We start from the raw sequence: 21,512 nt of genomic DNA, 5'->3' as shown, positions 1-21,512 counted from the left end.
AAAATTGTATTACTTATATAAAAACTCAAAATATGTACATTGATTTACATGTATTCTATTGTTGCAAGACATTTCAAACCGCTTCAAATCGAACACAAGCATTTTTTTAAATTGGACAGGACAACGTCTGTCGGGTCAGCTTGTCGATAATAAAAATCGAAGGATTATTCTCGAATTTATTCAGTTCGCTCATTTTCACAAAATTTTAGTTTTTTGTATATATACATATGTATATATAAAATTGAGTAGCTAATGTTCTTCTTTTGAATGATTGAATTTTGAAGGATTTTTCCCCATGCTACAAATTTTTACATATATATTTGATCAATTCACAAGGTCTCTTATCATGTCATATTGTCATAATGTCCTAATATTTCACAATGGTTTTTATTGTTTTTCAAACAAAAAATTTCCTAAAATAATACTACTCTGTATGCTATGTTTATTGTGTTATCTTAACCAACCAGCAGAGACCTGGTAAGAGTCGGTTAAGCCGAGCTGCCGAGTCGTGATATATTACGACATTATGACAATATGACTGATTAGAGACCTTGTGAATTGACCAATTGTATTTTAATCGGCTCAGTAGCTTCGGAGTTATAATAACAAATTGAAGAAACAAAATATATTTTTTATGGGAAAATATAAAGTTTGAAATATAAAATAATGAAAAATCGAAAACGGCAGAAATTGTACAAATTTATTATTCTATCGCAAAGCCATATACAATAACAATAAAATGAGATATCGATCATAAAAATCGATTGATTCTTTTCGAATTTATTCACAATAAAGTGAATTCGCTCATTTTCACAAAATTTTAGTTTTTTGTTTGTTATGCATAAAATTGATTAGTTAAAGTTCTTCTTTTGAATGATTGAATTTTGAAAACATTTTTCACATGCTCTGTAAAAATGTTCACATATATATTTCGTTTTAATCGGCTCATTAGTTTTGGAGTTATAATAACAAATTGTAGAAAAAAAATTATTTTTTATGGGGAAATAAAAAATGCGTTTGTGCAGATGTTTGTAACGCCCAAAAATATTGGTCTAACACCCACCTTAAAGTATACCGATCGACTTAGAATCACTTTCTGAGTCGATTAAACGATGTTCGTCAGTCCGTCAGTCTGGATGGCTGGTTGGCTGGCTGTACATGTAAACCTTTTCCGCAGAGTACAGGTCGCAATTTTGAAGATATTTCGATCAAATTTGGTACATATTATTTTTTCGGCCCAAGGACCAAGCCTATTGAAACTGGCTGAAATCGGTCCATTATTTCACCTAGCCCCCATATAAATGTCCTCTCGAAATTGGACTTTATCGGTCATAAATGTTTAATTTATTCAGGTATCTACACAAATTTCTCTCCAAATTTTGTTACGATCGCTCCATAATCACTTTAATGTACATAAATCTCTTCAAATTGTTGGTATACACATTAAATTCAAAATACAGGCAAATCCCGGTATAAGGAATGATATGTTGTCAGGCCCATTCGTTAAATTGAAAAATTCGTTATATCGAGATGTTTTTTTTTTTAAATTTGGACAACTTTTTCTATATTGGAATTTAACTAAACGTTTTAATCAATTGGTTGGATGAGCTGTGTGACATTTGGAGACACGAATATCGTCCAAATTTGAATATCTTTAGTAGTTTTTAATAATTGGAGGATGGTTTGGTGCATTATCCACGATTAATAAAGCCTTCATTGTAAGGGATTTCGATTCTGAAAATGATTCAACCTGTAGAAAATTAAACTCTAGAACAAACATTTCATAAAAACAGATTTTGAAGATTCCAGATTCCACTTCATTTGTGTGAAGATAATTTACAGGAAACACTTAGTCGCGATAAAATGTTTGTGTTTATTTTCTTCAAAATACATGTTGAGAATTTTGTTATTCCATATTTCATTCATTCATCTAAATTTTTTAGTTTTTCTTTTTATGAAATTCTTCTACGATTTCCCATATTAAATTCATGTGAACACTTGCACACTGTTTCACAATATCGAATGAAAGATTTCGTTCGCATTCTAAGCGAAAGAAAGCTGATTTTGGATTCCCTAACTTCATGATTACGTGAACGAATCAATTTTTTTCGCTTAGAATGCGAACGAAATCATTCATTCGATATTGTGAAAAGAAGCAATTAAAACCAATATAGAAAATATTACAGCAATTATTATTAAAGAGAGTAACCATTGAAAACGGTACTGTAAGGACTTATTTTCTTATTTTTACATTCTTTACTACTTTTTTTATACTTTCTGTTCGTTATACGCTCAATACAATTGTTGAAATGTTCGCTTTATAAGGTTTTCAATATTAAAAATTTGGTCGTTTGTTTGATTTTGTTCGAGCATACAATTTTTGAAACGTTCGTTATATAAGGTAGACAATGTTACGAAATTGACCGTGCGTTAAATCGGATTTTCGTTAAAGTGAGATTCGTTATACCGGGATTTGCCTGTAGTTAACTTTCATATAGACACAAATCACACGACCAAATTTTATGGTGATCGGTTCATAATTGGTCATAGTTCCCATATAACCCCACTTCCGAAAATCACCCAAAAATATAAATTATTGAAATTTTAAAAAAAAAATGTTTTTGCTCTTTTTCTTTTGTGTAGGGTATTATATGGTCGGGCTTTACCAGTATGGTCGGTCAAGCCCTTACTTGTTCTTACTTGTTTTTTATATTGATATTTTTTATTTTGATTTTCATGCGAAAACAATAAAGCAAGTTGTTTTATTTTTGTTTTGTTTTGTCTTTACCCACTTACAAGCTAAAGTTTAAGTTGAACCAATTGTAGTAGGGAATGTAGGAAAAGATAAACTCACTGTTATTGTTGGTGTTTTGTTTAAGCTTTGATATTTTTACAAATAAAGCTTGAGTGTCTGTAATTCTCATTCACTCTAGTGTTTTATTTGTATAATATCTTTAGTTTTTCTAAGGTCTTTTGGGAAAAGGTTTCCTGATTATTTGGCCTAAGAAACCAGTGAAATGCGCATAGGAACTAGCTTATATCCCCAACAATAAATTCCACTGAATTTTCTGAACAAAAAAAAAAATTTTTTGGTTTTAAAAAAATCATGAAAAATCGAAAACGACAGAAATTGTTCAGATTTATTACTTTATCGCAAAGCCACATGTAATAGGAACAAAATGAGTTATCGATCATAAAAATCGAAGGATTATTTTCGAATTTATTCACAATTAAGTGAAATCTTTCATTTTGAGAAAACTGTATGTGCTTACAAGCGTGTACTGTCAGTGTAAATTTTAAGAGCCGGGAAATTTAAAAAGTCACAGGCCACCCTCATATAATCTTATCAGTAAATTCTGACAGTAACAAAGATTTAACAAAATAAATTACAATTAAGATGTCATTTTACCATTTATTTATAACAATAATATCATTCATATAAATATCTGTAAATTATCCCAATATTTTAAAACCGAAATCGCTATTCTTCTGTGTATTCTGAGCATTACCATTTCCCGTAATTGCATTCTGTAAAACAAATTTAATTAAATTATATTACAAATATTTACAATATATTAAAAATTTCTTGCAGGATATGAACTTACATTGCCTGGAGTTGCCATGGCGAAGGCAATAATGCAGGAAACTGCAACAATAATTTGAAATAATTTCATATTGCAAAAGTACTTTAGGCTCTAAGGTTCTTTGTACGACTAATAAAATGATGAACTTGCCAACATATTTATACATGTTTCTGGAGTTGTAGACTATAAAAGGATGTGTAAATTTATTAAAATAAAACTTTGTGGTGAAATTTATTACTTTAATTTGGATTATCTATCTATAAATAATTTAAATACCACAAAAAAGTATAATTAGAAAAGTGCGTAATGAGATTATTTTGAAAATTGTTTATAATTACGATATTTTTATTTTACCACAAAAGTTTTATTTTAATAATTTAATCATCCACTTATAATCGAGATCTCCAGGAACATGTATAAATATGTTGGCAAGTTCATCATTTTATTAGTCTCACAAAGAACTCTAAAGCCTAAAGAACTTTCGCAATATGAAATTATTTCAAGTTATTGTTGCAGTTTCCTGCATTATTGCCTTTGCCATGGCAGCTCCTGGTAATGTAAGTTCAAAAAAAAAAAAACAAATAAATTTGGATTTAAATATTTCTAATTACAATTTTATTAAAATTTCCTCTACAGAACATAATTAAAGGAGATAATAATTCTAATAATAAACAGGAGAATAATGATGTCGGCATTAAATTATTCCAATAATTTATAGATAATTTATACAATGGTATGGTTGTTTAAATGATATTGCTAATAAATGGCAAAATGATATCTGAATTGTAATTTATTTATTTTTTAAGCTTAGCTACTGTCACAATTAACTGATGACAGTTCAAGTGGCAATTATTTATCATCGATATTTGCTGTTGTTTCGGTAACTGTGATTTAGGTATGAAACGAAAAATTTCAATCAAAAATATTATTTTTTAAATTTTTAGACTACTGAATTCGATAATATTTGGTATACATATTTTTCATGGCCATACAAAATGTAAAGTTTTCCAGAATTTCGAAATACGTTTTAGAATTTCGAAATACGCTTTGAGTTGATATGTTAAAATTCTTAAAAATAATTTAAATTTTTTTAAAATTGTTTATGATATAAAAAAGGATCTACTGCGATCTAATAAGCATTATCCAATAACTTTGGTCAACAGCAAAAAAAGGCTTGACTAACCATTATATAGATTTTATACACCATGGCTATCTAAGTACAAAAATGGTAAAATTTTTCAATTTTATGGATAGATTTATTTTTTTTTAAATTTTTAAGTAAAATAATAAATTTTGTTAGAAGTTTCTCCACGTAATTAATGATAACTAAAAAATGGTTAGTCCGATGTTATTAAAATACACACATAAAAGTTGAGATTTACATAACCTTTAATGCGATTATATATTTCTTTTTAATCGGCTCAGTAGTTTAGGAGTTATAATAACAAATTGAAGCAAAAAATATATTTTTTATGTGAAAATGTAAAATTTTTTTGATTTAAAAAAACGGCAGAAATTGTTTAGAATTATTGCCTAATCGCAAAGCCATATATAATTGGAACAATATGAGATATGGATAATAAAAATCGATGGATTATTTTCGAATTTATTCACAACAAGCTGACCCGACAGACGTTGTCCTGTCCAAGTTAAAAAATGCTTGTGTTCGATTTGAAACGGTTTGAAATGTCTTGCAACAATACACAGTGGTTTAGAAATTTTTTTTTTTTGGAAATAATTCGGTATCTCGGGAACTATTGGAGATATTATTACAAAATTTTACATGGTTAGAGCTGATGTGTTTTTGAGTTGAATTACATTTGTTCAGCTTCCTAGGGGTAATACTTGTCATTTATGATCCGAATGAGCTGAAATTTAAAATATAAATAGTCCTTGAGAAGATCTACAAAAAATACGCTTACATGTGTAGGTTATCTCCTTCAGTTGAAGAGATATTTAGGTTTATTTATTTTTTTTTTTTTAATTTTGCTCGATTTTTTTTTGTTTTTTAGATATGGCGGCCCTACGGAGGGTCGAATTTTTTTCAAAATATCAGCTATATTGGCAATAAAATTCTTATATGAAAAAATGTACAAATTTGTCAAAGCGGGCAAGGTTTGTGGAACTTCTGAGGAGTAAATAAAGGCTTTTTATATAAGTATTTAATACGGTTGAAAACATTATGACCTGAGGATTGATATTTTAGTAAAATTAAATAATTTTATAAAATTTTGGGACTTCATTTACCTTAAAAACTAAAAAATCTTTCATATGGTGATTTTCCACGAATAAAAATATAAAATTTGATTTAATGTAAAATTTTAACGGTTAAAGATATCATAACAAAATTGGGAACTAATTTAGATCCAAATGTCCTTAAATTAATGACATTATAATTTTTGACATTTTTTATTTTCAAATACCGAAATTCCTAAAACGGGGAAAATGTGTTCCAAAAACTGAGTTTTTTTAGAAAAGTGCCTACTGTGACGCTACTTACCGTGTGATAGTAAAACAACTTTCTAAGTATTTAAACAACATACAGGGTTATACAAATACGAAACTTTTTCGAGGATCGGTGCTTTGCCTTTTAAGAATTTTTTACTGAAACCTAAATATTTTTTTTAAAATTGTCCAAGTTTGGATAGGTCTGGGGGATACTGTGTCCGCTTAAGTGAGCCCAATTTTACTTTACATGCTTTTGCATTAAGTTTTCTTTCCGAAACATATACAAATTGTATATAGTCCCAAAGAAAATTTGTTTCTACAAAAGAAAAAATATAGGAACTTTTTTAGGAAAAATCGTAAAAAATTAGGCCCATTTTACATGTTCCAACTTTGGATGCGTGTAACTTTTTACACGGACGAGATAACTGTTACCAAGTTTTTTTATTATTGCCAATATAGCTTATATTTTGAAAAAAAAATTCGACCCTCCGTAGGGCCGCCATATCTAAAAAACAAAAAAAATCGAGCAAAATTAAAAAAAAAAATAAATAAACCTAAATATCTCTTCAACTGAAGGAGATAACCTACACATGTAAGCGAATTTTTTGTAGATCTTCTCAAGGACTATTTATATTTTAAATTTCAGCTCATTCGGATCATAAATGAATTTTTGGGGATTTTTTTAAAAATTTTGAGACCCGAGGTGACCAACTTTGAGGGGGCACAAACTGGCCCGTATTACCCCTAGGAAGCTGAACAAATGTAATTCAACTCAAAAACACCTCAGCTCTAACCATGTGAAATTTTGTAATAATATCTCCAATAGTTCCCGAGATACCGAATTATTTCCAAAAAAAAAAGTTTCTAAACCACTGTGCAATAGAATACATGTAAATCAATGTACATATTTTGAGTATTTATATAAGTAATACAATTTTGTTCTGAAATATGAGTGATTACAGATCGAGCTCCTTTTCTTGATTAAGCGCTTATTGGCCAAGTTATTAGCGAATTTAGATATTTTGAGATTTTATATTAAAAATTGATTTTTTGTCAGAAATATGAGTGATCACAGATCGAGCTCCTTTTCTTGATTAAGCGCTTATTGGCCAAGTTATTAGCGAATTTAGATATTTTGAGATTTTATATAAAAAATCGATATTTTGTCAAAAATATGAGTGATCACAGATCGAGCTCCTTTTCTTGATTAAAAGCTTATTGGCCGAGTTATTAGCGAATTTAGATATTTTGAGTTTTTATATTAAAAATCGATTTTTGTTCAGAAACGTGAGTGATCACAGATCACTAATAACTCGCTTATTAGCCAAGTTATTAGAAAATTAAGATATTTTTAGTTTTTATATAAAAAATCGTTTTTTGTTCAGAAATATGAGTAATCACAGATCGAGCCCTTTTCTTGATTAAACGCTTATTGGCCAAGGTATTAACGAATTTAGATATTTTGAGTTTTTATATTAAAAATTGATTTTTGGTCAGAAATATGAGCGATCACAGATCGAGCTCCTTTTCTTAATTAAACGTTTATTGGCCAAGTCATTAGCGAATTTATATATTTTGAGATTTTATATTAAAAATCGATTTTTTGTCAGAAATATGAGTGATCACAGATCGAGCTCCTTTTTTTTTTTGATTAAGCGCTTATTGGCCAAGTTATTAGCGAATTTAGATATTTTGAGTTTTTATATAAAAAATCCATTTTTGTTCAGAAATGTGAGTGATCACTAGGGTTCCTAATTTTCCGGACTTTTTTCTTTCCCGGGAGGAAATTAAAAAATCGTTTCATTCCTGGGAATTCCCGGGAATTTTTTAACACTAAATTTAACCAAAAACCAGAACAATTTTTTTGGAATAATTTGACCTATAATTTTAGCAGGGTTTTAAAAGAAGTATAAAATAACTGTATTTGGTTGTAGGTCCAGCCCCTATAAGGGTTTCTGATTTAATAGTGACATTTGATCGGTATTGTCACAGTCATAGCTTTAATCAGTGCGAAATCAATAAAATTATTGTTTAATTAAAAAACTTAAGAATTTCGACCATGTTAAATCTACAAAACATGCGTAGTTAGAGAAATTTTTCAAATCTGATTGTAGATAAACAAATTTCAACCACTATTATTGTTATTAGTTTCTCTAAATATGAATAATAATCATTGAATATCCCTAAAAGATGTAATGTCAGGCATCTTAATAATTCGTTTATGAGCATAAATTTTAAATTTGATTCATTCTTAATAACCAAATTTTTCTGCTGTGGCTTGAATTGAGTGAAAAAAATTCCGTTATTTCAATAGTAATACTTCTTTGCCAACTGACTATCTGTTGTTAAAACCGAAAAAATCTATGGATATAATAGAATAATTCAATTATCAACATGGCCATCAAAACGTATCTGAATATAGTAACTTTTAGAAGAAAACTTATGAAGAAATTCCCGACAAACATTTCCCGAAAATTAAGAAAAAAATATTCCCGGGAATTCCCGGGAAATTTTTCCCGCGTAGGAACCCTAGTCGATCGAGCTCCTTTTCTTGATTAAACGCTTATTGGCCAAGTTATTAATGATTTAAGATATTTTATATAAGTAATCGAATTTTGTTCTGAAATATGAGTGATCACAGATTGATGTATTTTGCAAATGTATTTAATAAGTGGACGTATTAGTGAACGTGGACAATTTTTATTTCTGTAAAAACATTTTCGGACTATTGCGAACATTAAAAAAATTAGCCAAATCCTGCGATTTTGAATATATCGAAAAAAAATTGGGGTGGTCAATTTTTCTTTCAGTAAAGCCTTAAATTGGATTACTATGAATATTGAAACAAAAAATTAGCTAAATCGGGGCAGCCGTTTTCCGATTTTGGATTAATCGTAGAAAGTGGGCGTACTGTGAGTGTACAATTTATGTGTGTTTTTGTTAAAATTTTTGTTACAAATTTTCTGATTAAAACGCAATATATAAACGGATTAAAGGTTGTGTAAATTCTAACTTTTCTAAGTTTACTTCAATAATGTTGGACTAACCCTTTTTGAGTTATCATAAATTATATGGAGAAACATCTAAAAAAAATTCACAATTTTAGAAAAAAAATTTAAAAAGATTTTTTTTCATAAAATTTAAAAATTTTACCATTTTTGTACTACCGGAACCACAATACATCAAAATTGTATAGTGGTTTAAGAAACGTCTAAAATTTTTTCGATTTTGTTGACCTGTGTAATTACTCTTAATTGTAATTGCATATTGCAAATTACAATTACAAGTAATTGTAATTGAAAAATTGCCAATAATTGTAATCAGTAATTCTTCAATTACTATTACATGTACAGTAATTACAGCTATATTATTTTAATGGAAAATGAAATTGTCATCTCCCCAGCCTGCTGCTTTTATTCCAATAAAATATCGTTAAATTTAAAAAGTTAGTTTCAGTTTTTTTTTATTAATTTAATGCAATTATATTGTTGTTATATTTTTCTACTGATTTAAATGCAAAAAAATATTACAAATCATTAGTATTTATTTCGTCAGATATTGTAACGTGTTCTCGTTATATAGTGCGTCCCTCCCATTTCAATGTCTCCATTAAAATTCTGCAAAAAAAAAATTACGATTAAAAATTGTATAAAATATTAAATTGTATTAATATTGTAGCTTACAAAAATAGGGGTACCCATTGTGCAGGTGGTAATTGCTGATATAATCAAAATTATTTGAAATACTTTCATGTTTCAATAATTAATTATGAATTATGCTTTTTAATTTTTATACTTTCTTGTTAAACTAATTTAACTGTTGTGTGTAATGTATTTATATAGCCATGAAGTCACTGCAGAAAGATTGTTTATAAATATCAGCAGCGTATCAAGCTAAAGTTTTTGAAAGGGGAGTATAGGATAATTTTCTATACTATATCCTTTGATTTTAAGGTTTCAAAAATTTTTTTTTATAAAAAATATTAATTTTGAGTGAGATTTAAGTTGTTCCCACCCCTCAAATACGCTACTTACTGTATTATGTATTTATATTGATGATTTTTTTGCGGTATTGTGGTTAGATTTGTAACATTCAGAAATAGACTCAATTAAATATATTGCTGATATGTCAAGACTAATATTATTTATATTTCCAACCATATCACTTGGTATAAAACTGCAACGATTAACATTTAAGTGTGAAAATTGGGAAAAACATGGAATAAATGATTAAATATTATTTTAAAAAGATATTATAGTTAAAATCGGTTATTAAAATCGAGTTATTAAAAATATATCTTTCTAAGATACATCAAATCTTTTTAGGAATGTTAATTGATTAAGTTCTTTATCGAGAGGGCATTTGAATGGGTGCTATGTAAAATAATGGACCGACTTCAGCCAGTTTCAATGGACTTCGTTCTTGGACAGGAGCAAATATTTGTACCAAATGTAATCGAAATATCTTAAAAATTGCGACCTGTACTTTGCTCACAAAGTTTGCATGGACAGCCAGACGGAGGGACGGACGGACATCGTCTAATCAACTCAGAAAATGGTTCTGAGTAAATCGGTATACTTTAAGATGGGTGTTAGACAAATATTTTTGGGCGTTAAAAACAAACGCATTATACCCTCCCTACTAAGGTGGGAATATATACGAAAATCATGTCACCTAATTCGGTGATGATCGGTCCATAACACTATGCAACAAATGAAGACTTTTGGAAAAACACAAGATCGTGACAGTATAGGCTCGACTCTACTACCAAAGGGTAGTAAAACCCTATACTCAGTTTGTCCATTTTGGTGACCGATTTTTTTTTATGGGCCCCCAAAGTTTCTGAAAATCAGTGGGGCCTCTAAAAAAGGTGTCATCAGTTTTTGGTTAACAGCTAATTCAGACTTTGTGATACGGCTTAACTTTATATGGCAATAATATAGTTAAGAGTCCGCCAAATAAATTTTGTTAAAATTTGTTTCCAAAAAATAGCTTTTTCGTGCACTTTTGTTGAAAAAATATAGGCAGACAAATTTTTTTTTTACCTTTTTTAGAATAACTTCAGGGACTCCTAATTTTTCAATAACAATATTTTGCAAAGTTGTAGCTACGGTAAATCTGAATAAATCTTGTGAACATATCAATGCAATCCGAACATATCTAGGCATTCTAAATATCTGTCAAAAATCACTTTGTAGCTTAAAAATTTTATTTTTTGACTATTTTTTGACTCTAAAACAAAAATTGTTTGTTAAAAATGTATGTTCGAGGTTATACTTCTCTATTGTGCTGGAATAACTAAGTATGGGCAAATCATTATCGGTATGATCCGGGCGCATCACCTTATCCAATCTTGATCACGCATGACCGGCTTGATGCAAAATATGAAAAAACATTTAATTTTTTGAAAGTGGGCAAGGTTTGTGGAGCTTCTGAAGAGTAGATATAAGCATCTTATATAAGTTTTTGATATCGGTGGAAACCTTATGACTTGGAGATTGACATTTTAGTGAAATGAATTAATTTTGTGTTTTTTCGGACTTGTTTTACCTTAAAAACTAACTATATTATGAAATGGGGATTTTCCATCAAGAAAAGTAAAAACTTTGAATTAATGTAAAATTTGAACAGTTACATACATCACAATAAAATTTGGAAGTAATATAGATCTTAATGTTCTTAAGTCAATGGCATCACTAATGTTGCCATTCTTTGTTTTCAAACATCGAAATTCCTAAAAAGGGGAAAATGTGTTCCAAAAACTGAGTTTTTTTTAGAAAATAGCCCACTTTGACGTTATTTACAGTATGATAGTAAAAACGTTTTGTATGTATATAAACAACATATAGGGCTATACAAATATGATGAGTTTTTGAGGATCGGTGCTTTGCGTTTTTAGAATTTTTTACTCAAACCTAAAATTTTGTTTCAAAATTGGTCAAGTTTGGATAGGGCTGGGGGGTGCAATGTCCGCTTAAGTTAGTCAAATTTTACTTTATACGTTTTAGCGTTAAGTTCTCTTTCCAAATCATAAAAAAAAGTATATAGCCACGAAGAAAATTAGTTTTTTATAAAAGAAAAAATATGGGAACTTTTTTGGGAAAAAACTTAAAAAACACACGCATACAAAGTTGAAATATATAAAAAGAAGCTTCAACTTTGGATGCGTGTAACTTTTTATAGGAACGAAATAATTGTTATCAGATTTGTTTTATTTTCTTTAGAATTTTATCGCAAATATACGTCATATATAAAAAAAAAATTTCGACCTTTCGTAGGCCCATCATATATAAAATACAAAAAAAAGATCGAGCAAAATTTAAAAAAAAAAATTAAACTTAAATATCTCTTGAACTAAAAGAGATAACCTACAGACAAAAGCACATTTTTGTAGACCTTCTCAAGGACTATCTACATTTTAAATTTCAGCATTCGAATCATAAATGGCTTTTTGGCGATTTTTTTTAAATGTGTGGCATTGAGGGTCCACTCACTGATCCCCATTCCGAACACCTCAGCCGAGTAAATAATACAGCACAACATAGAAGTGTGGACTTGATCATACTATTTTAACAAAAAATCATTGTTTTAGAGTCAAAAAATAGTAAAAACGAAAATTGTTAAACTACAAAGTAGTCTTTATGTGCTATTTAGAGTGACTAGACACGTTCAGAATGCATTGATATATTCTCAAGAGTTCTTCAACTTTACCGTAGCTACAACTTTGCTCAATATTGTTAGTGAAAAATTAGGAGACCCTGGAATTTATTCTAAAAAATGTAAAAAAAAAATTTTTCTTCCTATATTTTTTCAACAAAAGTGCACGAAAAAGCTATTTTTTGGAGAAAAAATTGTAACAAAATTTATTTGGCGGACTCTTAGCTATATTATTGCCATATAAAGTTAAGCCGTATCACAAAGTCTGAGTCCAAAAACTGATGACACCTTATTTAGAGCCCCAACTGATTTTCAGAAACATTGGGGGCCCATAAAAAAAAATCGGTCACCAAAATGAACAAACTGAGTATAGGGTTTTACTACCCGTTGGTAGTAGAGTCGAACCTATATAGTCATGATTGTGTGTTTTTTTCACTGTGTAATTAGTCATAGCTACCATATAAGTCCCGCTTCCAAAAATCACTTTAACGAGCATAAATCTCTGAAATACACATAAAATTGAACACAAATAACTTTCATATAGACATAAATAACATTACTTAATTTCATGGTGATCGGTCCATAAAATGCAATCCTCCGAAAATCATTCATGCAAATAAATTACACAGTCTAACAGCATTTTTAGAACAGAATAGCTGCCCTATAATTCTGAAAGATCATGTTGAGTATGTAGATCATTTATGTAGAATAAGCTTATAGTCCAGCTGGTCTGTTTTTTTTTTTACAGTGGGTCAAAGTTTTAAATTTTTTTATCGAAGGGAGCTAACTGAACAAAATGTTGTAAGTTAATGTGTGACAGAATTTTTATTTTCAGAGTTATATTGTGGAATTTTACGGGGATCATTTTTGTAGAAGCTCTTAACCCTCTGTCTCATCTCTTGATCCTTTTTCGACAAAATCAAAAAGAGTCCTTTAAAAAAGTACATTTAAGGCTTAAAATATTCTACGAATGAGCGGAAATTAAAAACATGAATAGTCCTTAACAACAGTAACCAATAATTTTAATTAGTAATACCTTAATAACAATTGAGGAGCCGCAGAACAAAAGGTACTTTTTTGCTTAATGCTTAATTTCATGTTTCTAAGTCCATTGTTATAGAAATTTCAAAAAAGTACCATTGGAATACAGAAAAAGTACCAAAAAGTAGCCACTTGTGTATTCCCACCCACTCGGGCTATGTAAGCTTTATTTCATGTTTCTAGGTTCATTGGTAGAATTCTCACTCACTTAGGAACATATGTATATTAGGGTGGCCCTTAATAAACGAAAGTTGGATTTTGGCCATTCTCACCCTCCAGTTTGGTGAACATTAGCAAAAAAATCATCCTGAAAAAATTTTAGGTAAATCGGTTGGGGTTAAGACGTGCCGCAAGCCCTCTGAAGTTTTGAGATGCATTTACAAGGGGAAAAAATTCATTTTTTTCAGTTTTTGTAAAAATTTTGCCATTAAAAAATTACTTTTGTAATTTAATTTAAAAGAATCGAAATGTGTACGTAATTGTCGTTCTAATGAGACATAAAAAACAGAAATCGGTCAAAAAATGTTAAAGTTATTAAAAATTCGCTAGGCCATTAACGTGTCTCAGGCCACTAGAACATGAAATGTAGGAACAAAATTAACATATTTTGAGAAATATTAAAATAAAAGCTCATTTTTACTTAAAATATGTCCATATTTACTTGTATATGAGTTTTTGTCTTCGTAGGATACCGTTAACCTATTCTTAGGTATGAACAAAAAAATTTAATTTTTTTAACGGCAGTTTCAAAACTCCATTTTCAAATTTTTAAAAATTTTGTTAAACAAATTTCAGAATTTTTTGATCATCTCATTGGGATTTATTAAGAGTATAATAGGGAATAAAAATGTGAAAAAATTATGAAAATATCTCTTATAGTTTTTCCGTACCTGCGATTTAAATTTTGAAATTTTCGAGAAAAACCAATTATTTGGCAATTTTTAGGCCAATGAGCTCTATTTCCTTACTCTTATGAATTTTAAGTAAAACCTATTCAGAATATTATAGTCCAGATAATTCAAAATATACTCTGAAACTTCTACTAAAATCGGAAGACGTTAACCCTTAAATCGTGAAGGTCAAAGGTAAAATTTTTCAATATTTGGAATTTCTCTTGGAAAGATTTCGAAATGATCGAAATGTTGTATATTTTTGGGCCGATTTTGATGAAATTTAACAAAAATATAACATAAACTCTAGGGTTTATAATAACAGCACAAGAATGGAAATTAACGCTTAATGGCACTTGGGGTTAAAATGACACCAAACTTTTAAAATCATAATTTTTTATGGTTTTAGAAGTTTGGGGTCATTTTAACACCAAGTGCTATATAGGGTTAATTTTAATTTTTCTGCTGCTTTTGTAAATACTAGGCTTTGTGTTATATTTTTGTTAAATTTCATCAAAATCGGCCCAAAAATATACAACATTTCGAACATTTCAAAATCTTTCCAAGAGAAATTCCAAATATTGAAAAATTTGACCTTTGACCTTCACGATTTAAGGGTTAATGTTTTTTGATTTTAGTAAAAGTTTCAGAGTATATTTAGAATTATCTGGACTATAATATTCTAATTAAGTTTTGCTTAAAATTCATAAGAGTAAGAAAATAGAGCTCATTGGCATAAAAATTGCCAAATAATTGTTTTTTCTCGAAAATTTCAAAATTTAAATCGCAGGTACGGAAAAACTATAAGAGATATTTTCATAATTTTTTCACGATTTAATTCCCTATTATACTCTTAATAAATCCCAATGAGATGATCAAAAAATTCTGAAATTTGTTTAACAAAATTTTTAAAAATTTGAAAATGGAGTTTTGAAACTGCCGTTAAAAAAATTAAATTTTTTTGTTCATACCTAAGAATAGGTTAACGGTATCCTACGAAGACAAAAACTCATATACAAGTAAATATGGACATATTTTAAGTAAAAATGAGCTTTTATTTTAATATTTCTCAAAATATGTTAATTTTGTTCCAACATTTCTTGTTCTAGTGGCCTGAGACACGTTAATGGCCTGGCGAATTTTTAATAACTTTAAAATTTTTTAACCGATTTCTGTTTTTTATGTCTCATTAGAACGACAATTACGTACACATTTCGATTCTTTTAAATTGAATTACAAAAGTAATTTTTTAATGGCAAAATTTTTACAAAAACTGAAAAAAATGAATTTTTTCCCCTTGTAAATGCATCTCAAAACTTCAGAGGGCTTGCGGCACGTCTTAACCCCAACCGATTTACCTAAAATTTTTTCAGGATGATTTTTTTACTAATGTTCACCAAACTGGAGGGTGAGAATGGCCAAAATCCAACTTTCGTTTATTAAGGGCCACCCTAATGTATATGCTTAATTTCATGTTTCTAAGTCCATTGTTATAGAAAATTCAAAAATTACCATTAGAAGAATCAAAAATTACCTATAGTTCAGTTCTCACATTTTGGTACCTAAATATAATCCCCTATTTCTAACACTAACTTCACTCAGATACATATCAGCTAACTTTAATGTCGATGAGTGAAATAATTTAAAATATTAAAAAAGTATCATTAGGAGAATAGTACCAATTTCCCTTTTCCTCCATGAACACTCAAGTTTGAAATTTAAAAATATTCCATTTTGCAAAAAATTGTTTATGCTACAGAAATGTCTCAAACAATTAAAATATGTGTTAATGTGTCCAAGAATAAATATGTTTTAAAAAAAGTACCAAACTGTTTACCCGGATTTGGCCTAAAATACACCTTGGAACTCGAGTTCCATATAACAACCTGTTAGTTAATTTTTCCATGAATCCAGGAACCATTGTTAAAAAAGTTATCAAAATTGGCTTAATAATTTGCAATAAAATGTATTTTCCTGCTTTTATCCCCTTATTGGTACCTTTTTTATCCCCATTGCGGTGGTAAAATTTTATTCAAATAAATTTCTGTATCGTGGTGGGAGCTCATAGTAAAATATTCGTATGTCTATGTCAATTTATAGAAAAACATATTTTATGAAAAAGTTCCAAAAATAAACACAATTTTTATCTCTTAAGAGTTCCAATTTCCAAAAAGTACCAAACTTATATTTTATATTTTTTGATAAGTAAAGAATACGATTTAAATTTTGTTTCTATGTTTATTGATTTTAAAGATACATAGGGTGCCAAAAAAGCACCAAAATACAGTTTTTACCCATTTTCTCCCCTAAAAGGTTCGAATTTCGAAAAAGTACGAAACACCTGTCAGCTTATTTTTTAAATGGAGTAACATGCAATTAAAATTTTTTTTGTATCTTTATTAGTTTTGAAGATATAAGGTTACCGATTTTACCCCCTAAACGTTCGAATTTCCAAAAATCCTTTCTTATGATTCTTGCTTCATGATTCTAGCTTCAGTCGTTTGGGCTGTGTGATGATGAATCAGTCAGTCATTCAGTCAGTCAGTAACGTTACTCTTTTATATATATGGATTAACAAAACTCAATGACATTTTCAACGTTTTTATAATTTGTCATTCTAAATAATAAAACTTGTCAAAAGGGAATCCTGCAAAAATTTTAGCGAAAACCCCAAAAATGGTATTTTTTACAATTTTGCCCATAGCTTACAAATTTCCTTTGGGGCTGGGAAAATACTTTGGGGATAAATAGAGAACACATCAGATTTTCTAATACAGCTTTCCATTATCTGATCCTAGCTTTGAGATTTTAGAAATTTTGATAAAAAGTAGGTCAAATTCGAAATGGCTAGTCGAAAAATATGACATGTTTTTTTATACCAAAATGTTCTCCGTAAAGATACCTTGTAGAAATACATAAAACTGTTATACATATGTTCTTAAAGAAAGTAGTTAAGTCACTTTTTCGCCCAAAAAACCGCAAAAATCAACTATTTTTTGAATTTTTAAATTGAAAATCGTTTAGTTTTGGATCCATAGTCGATATTGCTCTGAAATCTTTTGTATATTATTGCTAATTTAGTTGTCTAACTAACAAAAAAAAATCGGATAAATAGCACACGTCAAGCGCTTTCCAAAAATGTAAAAATCTTTGAAATCAGATGGGAAACAAGTGGCAAGTGTTCTTTTTGAACACCCATCCGAAGTACCCTGGAGAAGTTGTAGGACCCATTTTAATAATCCCGATTTTTATTTTAAGTGGCCACTTCTTTATGCGGAATTTAATTTTTAATAGTTTCATTATGTGTAATTTATTCTGAAAATGTTTTTCAGTAAACTCATCATCCTCTACTATTTAGAATCATTGTAATTCTTAACAAGTAAGAAAGTATGGCCGGTCAAGCCCGACCATATAATACCCTATACCAAGTAAATGAGTAAAAATATTTTTCTTTTAAAATATCAATAATTTATATTCGTGAGTTCTTTTCGGAAGTGGGCCTTATATGGGAGCTATGACCAATTATGGACCGATCACCATAAAATTAGGTCGTGTGATTTATGTCTATATTAAAGTTAACTATGTTGAATTGTATGTGTATATGCCATACAATTCAACATAATAGACCGGAAGCGGGTCTATATGGGAGCTATGACTAATTATGGACCGATCGTAACAAAATTTGGTGACATGAATTCTGTGTATATAAAACTTATTTGGAGCGAAATTTGTGTAGATACATATATAAATTAAACATTTATGACCGATAAAGTCCAATTTCGAGAGGACATGTGTATGGGGGCTAGGTGAAATAATGTACCGATTTCAGCCAGTTTCAATAGGCTTGGTCCTTGGGCCGAAAAAATTATATGTACCAAATTTTATCGAAATATCTTCAAAATTGCGACCTGTACTCTGGGCACAAGGTTTACATGGACAGCCAGCCAGCCAATCAGACGGACGGAAGGACGGACATCGTTTAATCGACTCAGAAAGTGATTCTAAGTCGATCGGTATACTTTAAGGTGGGTGTTAGACCAACATTTTTGGGCGTTACACACATCTGCACAAACGCATAATACCCTCCCCACTATGGTGGTATAGGGTATAAAAAGTTTTATCTAAAGAGGTTTATATTGTAAATCAGCAGTTTAGGTTTCAAATCAGACCAAATGTTTGACATAATGTTTTCACAATATGAATATAAAATATGCACCAAAACATGAGATTTATTAATTTTAGTCCCAAATTTTAAAAACCGGTTAACCGAGAGATATAAACCGGATAAACTGGTTAACAGAAAATCAACAACCGATTAGCAAAAAACCGAGATTTTGAAGAAAAATCTAAAAACTCGAAAAATCGAATAATTTGAATACCCTAGAATTTACCCAAGGTCACAAAAAACATGTGAAAATTATCATTTTGGAGGTTGTCTTACATTTTTGTCTATAACCCTGGTTCTACTAATTCGATTTTGCTGATTTTCAATACCAAACTGCTTAGAAAAATTACAATAATTTCATTAATTTCGCTTATGTATTTTTAGCGTGAGAGTGTTTTACAAAGGGCAGGCAGACAGTTTGACTTATATTATAAGGATCAGATGAATATTTCTCAATTCCTACATACGGAATGACAACCTTATATACACCCTCATTCATCACTTTTGGTGGTGCGAGTTATGGGGAAAAAATCAATTGGGATCGATCTTATTTTATTCCAAAAATCGATTTGAAATATCTTGTAGGTAAATTCGGGTAAACCGTTTTGGACTTTTTTTAAATATGAATACAGATTTGTATCATTTGTGTTCATATCTGTATTACATGTCCGCAAAATGAAGTACATATTTTGAAAACTCAAACTTGACGAGTTTTGATGATCGAAAAGGGATATTCGTAATTGTATTCATAATTGTACTTTTTCAATATTATAAATTTGTAAACTAAAATTTGTACACCTTCGATGGCAAAAGAGTAAAATTAATTTCTTTACTACTTTTTTCCACTAAATATTTTTATCGTTTTTTCAAATGTATTTCAGTATTGAAAAAATTAGTTTAAACACTTATTTTTCTTGTCAATTTCTTAGTTTGGTTGCGTTTTTATATCACCATATAACATAACGGCAAAAAGTATTTACACAGTTATTTATATGCTAAAGTCTAGCAGCTCTAATTTATGTTGGAATGGAAACTATAAAAAAAACTCCTTTTTATTTCTAATACATTTTAACCACTTAGGTTTTTGACAACTGAGTTAGGTCTTTGACAGGATAATTTTCATTTGGAAACATAAAAGTTTCAACGATTTTTTTTTTATTAATCTGTTTTCAAAAACTGACTTTTTATTTATACATTGATTTATTATTATTTGAAATAGTAAATTAATCCATGACTAGAACAACGAAGCTTTTAGATCGGCATCAATATCGAAATTGCTTTGATTAACTCCGTGAATATTATTGCCTTTTACAATGTTCTGCAAGCAAAATAATAATAATAATATTAAACATTTTACAATATTTTTTTAGCAATATTTAGGAAATGAAAACTTACGTGTCCTGGAGCAGCTAAAACACCAGCCACAATGCAAGCAATTGCCAAGATTAATTGAAATAATTTCATATTTTTTTAGTTTGAAAAACGTTTGTAGTAACTATTTTGAAAACTATAATAAAAGTGTTGACTAGTTAGCAGTGTTAATGGCTTTTATAGTTGGGTGTTTAGAAAACTTTATTCTGCACAGTGGTATTTGAAAAATAATCTAGTTTAAAGATACTTTTTAGGATTATTAAATAAATAAATGTTTTGAAATATAAGTATTTCTCAAAGTGTCTTTTATATTTTAATATTTTTTTATATTATTTTTTAAATATTGTAGAATTCACATGCTTTGCACCACTGTATATAAAACATAAACATCGAATTAGAATGCATTGCGGTTATACTTTATACAAATGTTATTGCACAATATTAAAATAAACTCTCAACACAAAACTCTTTCTAAGTGGTTTTTTTCCATTTACATATAAAATATCCATATGTACCATAATTAGATATGAAAATATTGACGCACTCTAAAACATTGTAAAACATTTAGAGTCGTTCATAAAATATTTAACGAAAATTCACTAATTTATTATTATTTACATCCAAAATGAAATAAAGACTTATCACAGAGAGTGCGTTCTGCATTGATCGAAACAAATATTATTCGGAAAGGCACAGTCTGAACTATAAAGCAGGAGAAGAGGCTGCACTATAAAGCAGGAGAAGAGGCTGCACTATAAAGCAGGAGAAGAGGCTGCAGTCTGAAACATGTAGAAAGCGTTGTCATGATGGCGTTTTTCGTCCAATTCTTCGCTTCAAGCGAATCAGTTGCGTTTTGTACAGGTTCCTTGAAGATGGTCTGGCCAGAATTCAGCTTCTCATAATAGATAGGACCCTTTTACCCCTACCATATACTGGTTTTGGTATCGATTTGGCTGGTTTGCCAGGACTCACTACGATTTCTTACACTTCAGGTTATCGTAATGGATCCATTTTTCAATACAAGTAATGATTCGATGCAAAAATGATTTTCTTTTAAATCGCTCCCAATGATTTTGCAAGCTCATGTTAAATTTGACAACAATCTTCATGTAGTAATGCCTCCAATTCTCGGTCTTCAATATTTGTCTTCCATGTCAAAATCACCACTTCTGAACCGCACAAATTATCTCTCGCACGTTGAAACCGATGAAACACATTCACCCTAAGTTTCGATGAGCAATGGTGTACTTCTGCGGCACTTGAAAAAACATTGAAGAATGAGAATTGGAAGCATTACTACATGAACATGAGCTTGCAAAATCATTGGGTGCTACTCGATCAGCAATGTCAAAATGT

At 29.4% G+C, this 21,512-nt stretch overlaps 4 long non-coding RNA genes across 4 annotated transcripts; 1 reads left to right on the top strand and 3 right to left on the bottom strand.

Moving 5' to 3' along the window:
• Window positions 1-3,386: 3,386 nt before the first annotated feature.
• LOC135953331 (uncharacterized) lies at window positions 3,387-3,730 on the bottom strand. Its single transcript, XR_010576208.1, has 2 exons — window positions 3,606-3,730; window positions 3,387-3,528 (listed from the first exon to the last, which is right to left on the bottom strand). It is a non-coding gene; the product is annotated as an uncharacterized LOC135953331 (long non-coding RNA).
• Window positions 3,731-4,034: 304 nt separating this feature from the next.
• Window positions 4,035-4,367, top strand: LOC135953615 (uncharacterized). The gene is made up of 2 exons (XR_010576219.1): window positions 4,035-4,141; window positions 4,221-4,367. It is a non-coding gene; the product is annotated as an uncharacterized LOC135953615 (long non-coding RNA).
• A 5,102-nt stretch (window positions 4,368-9,469) lies between these two features.
• Window positions 9,470-9,838, bottom strand: LOC135953915 (uncharacterized). Its single transcript, XR_010576229.1, has 2 exons — window positions 9,716-9,838; window positions 9,470-9,649 (listed from the first exon to the last, which is right to left on the bottom strand). It is a non-coding gene; the product is annotated as an uncharacterized LOC135953915 (long non-coding RNA).
• Window positions 9,839-19,901: 10,063 nt separating this feature from the next.
• LOC135953630 (uncharacterized) lies at window positions 19,902-20,296 on the bottom strand. The gene is made up of 2 exons (XR_010576220.1): window positions 20,181-20,296; window positions 19,902-20,103 (listed from the first exon to the last, which is right to left on the bottom strand). It is a non-coding gene; the product is annotated as an uncharacterized LOC135953630 (long non-coding RNA).
• Window positions 20,297-21,512: the final 1,216 nt, after the last annotated feature.

This window comes from Calliphora vicina, chromosome 3 (assembly GCF_958450345.1).
Source record: "Calliphora vicina chromosome 3, idCalVici1.1, whole genome shotgun sequence".
Classification (NCBI taxonomy): Eukaryota; Metazoa; Arthropoda; class Insecta; order Diptera; family Calliphoridae; genus Calliphora; species Calliphora vicina.
Note: the sequence above shows the minus strand (reverse complement) of the source record. Positions and strands in the feature narration are given on the sequence as shown.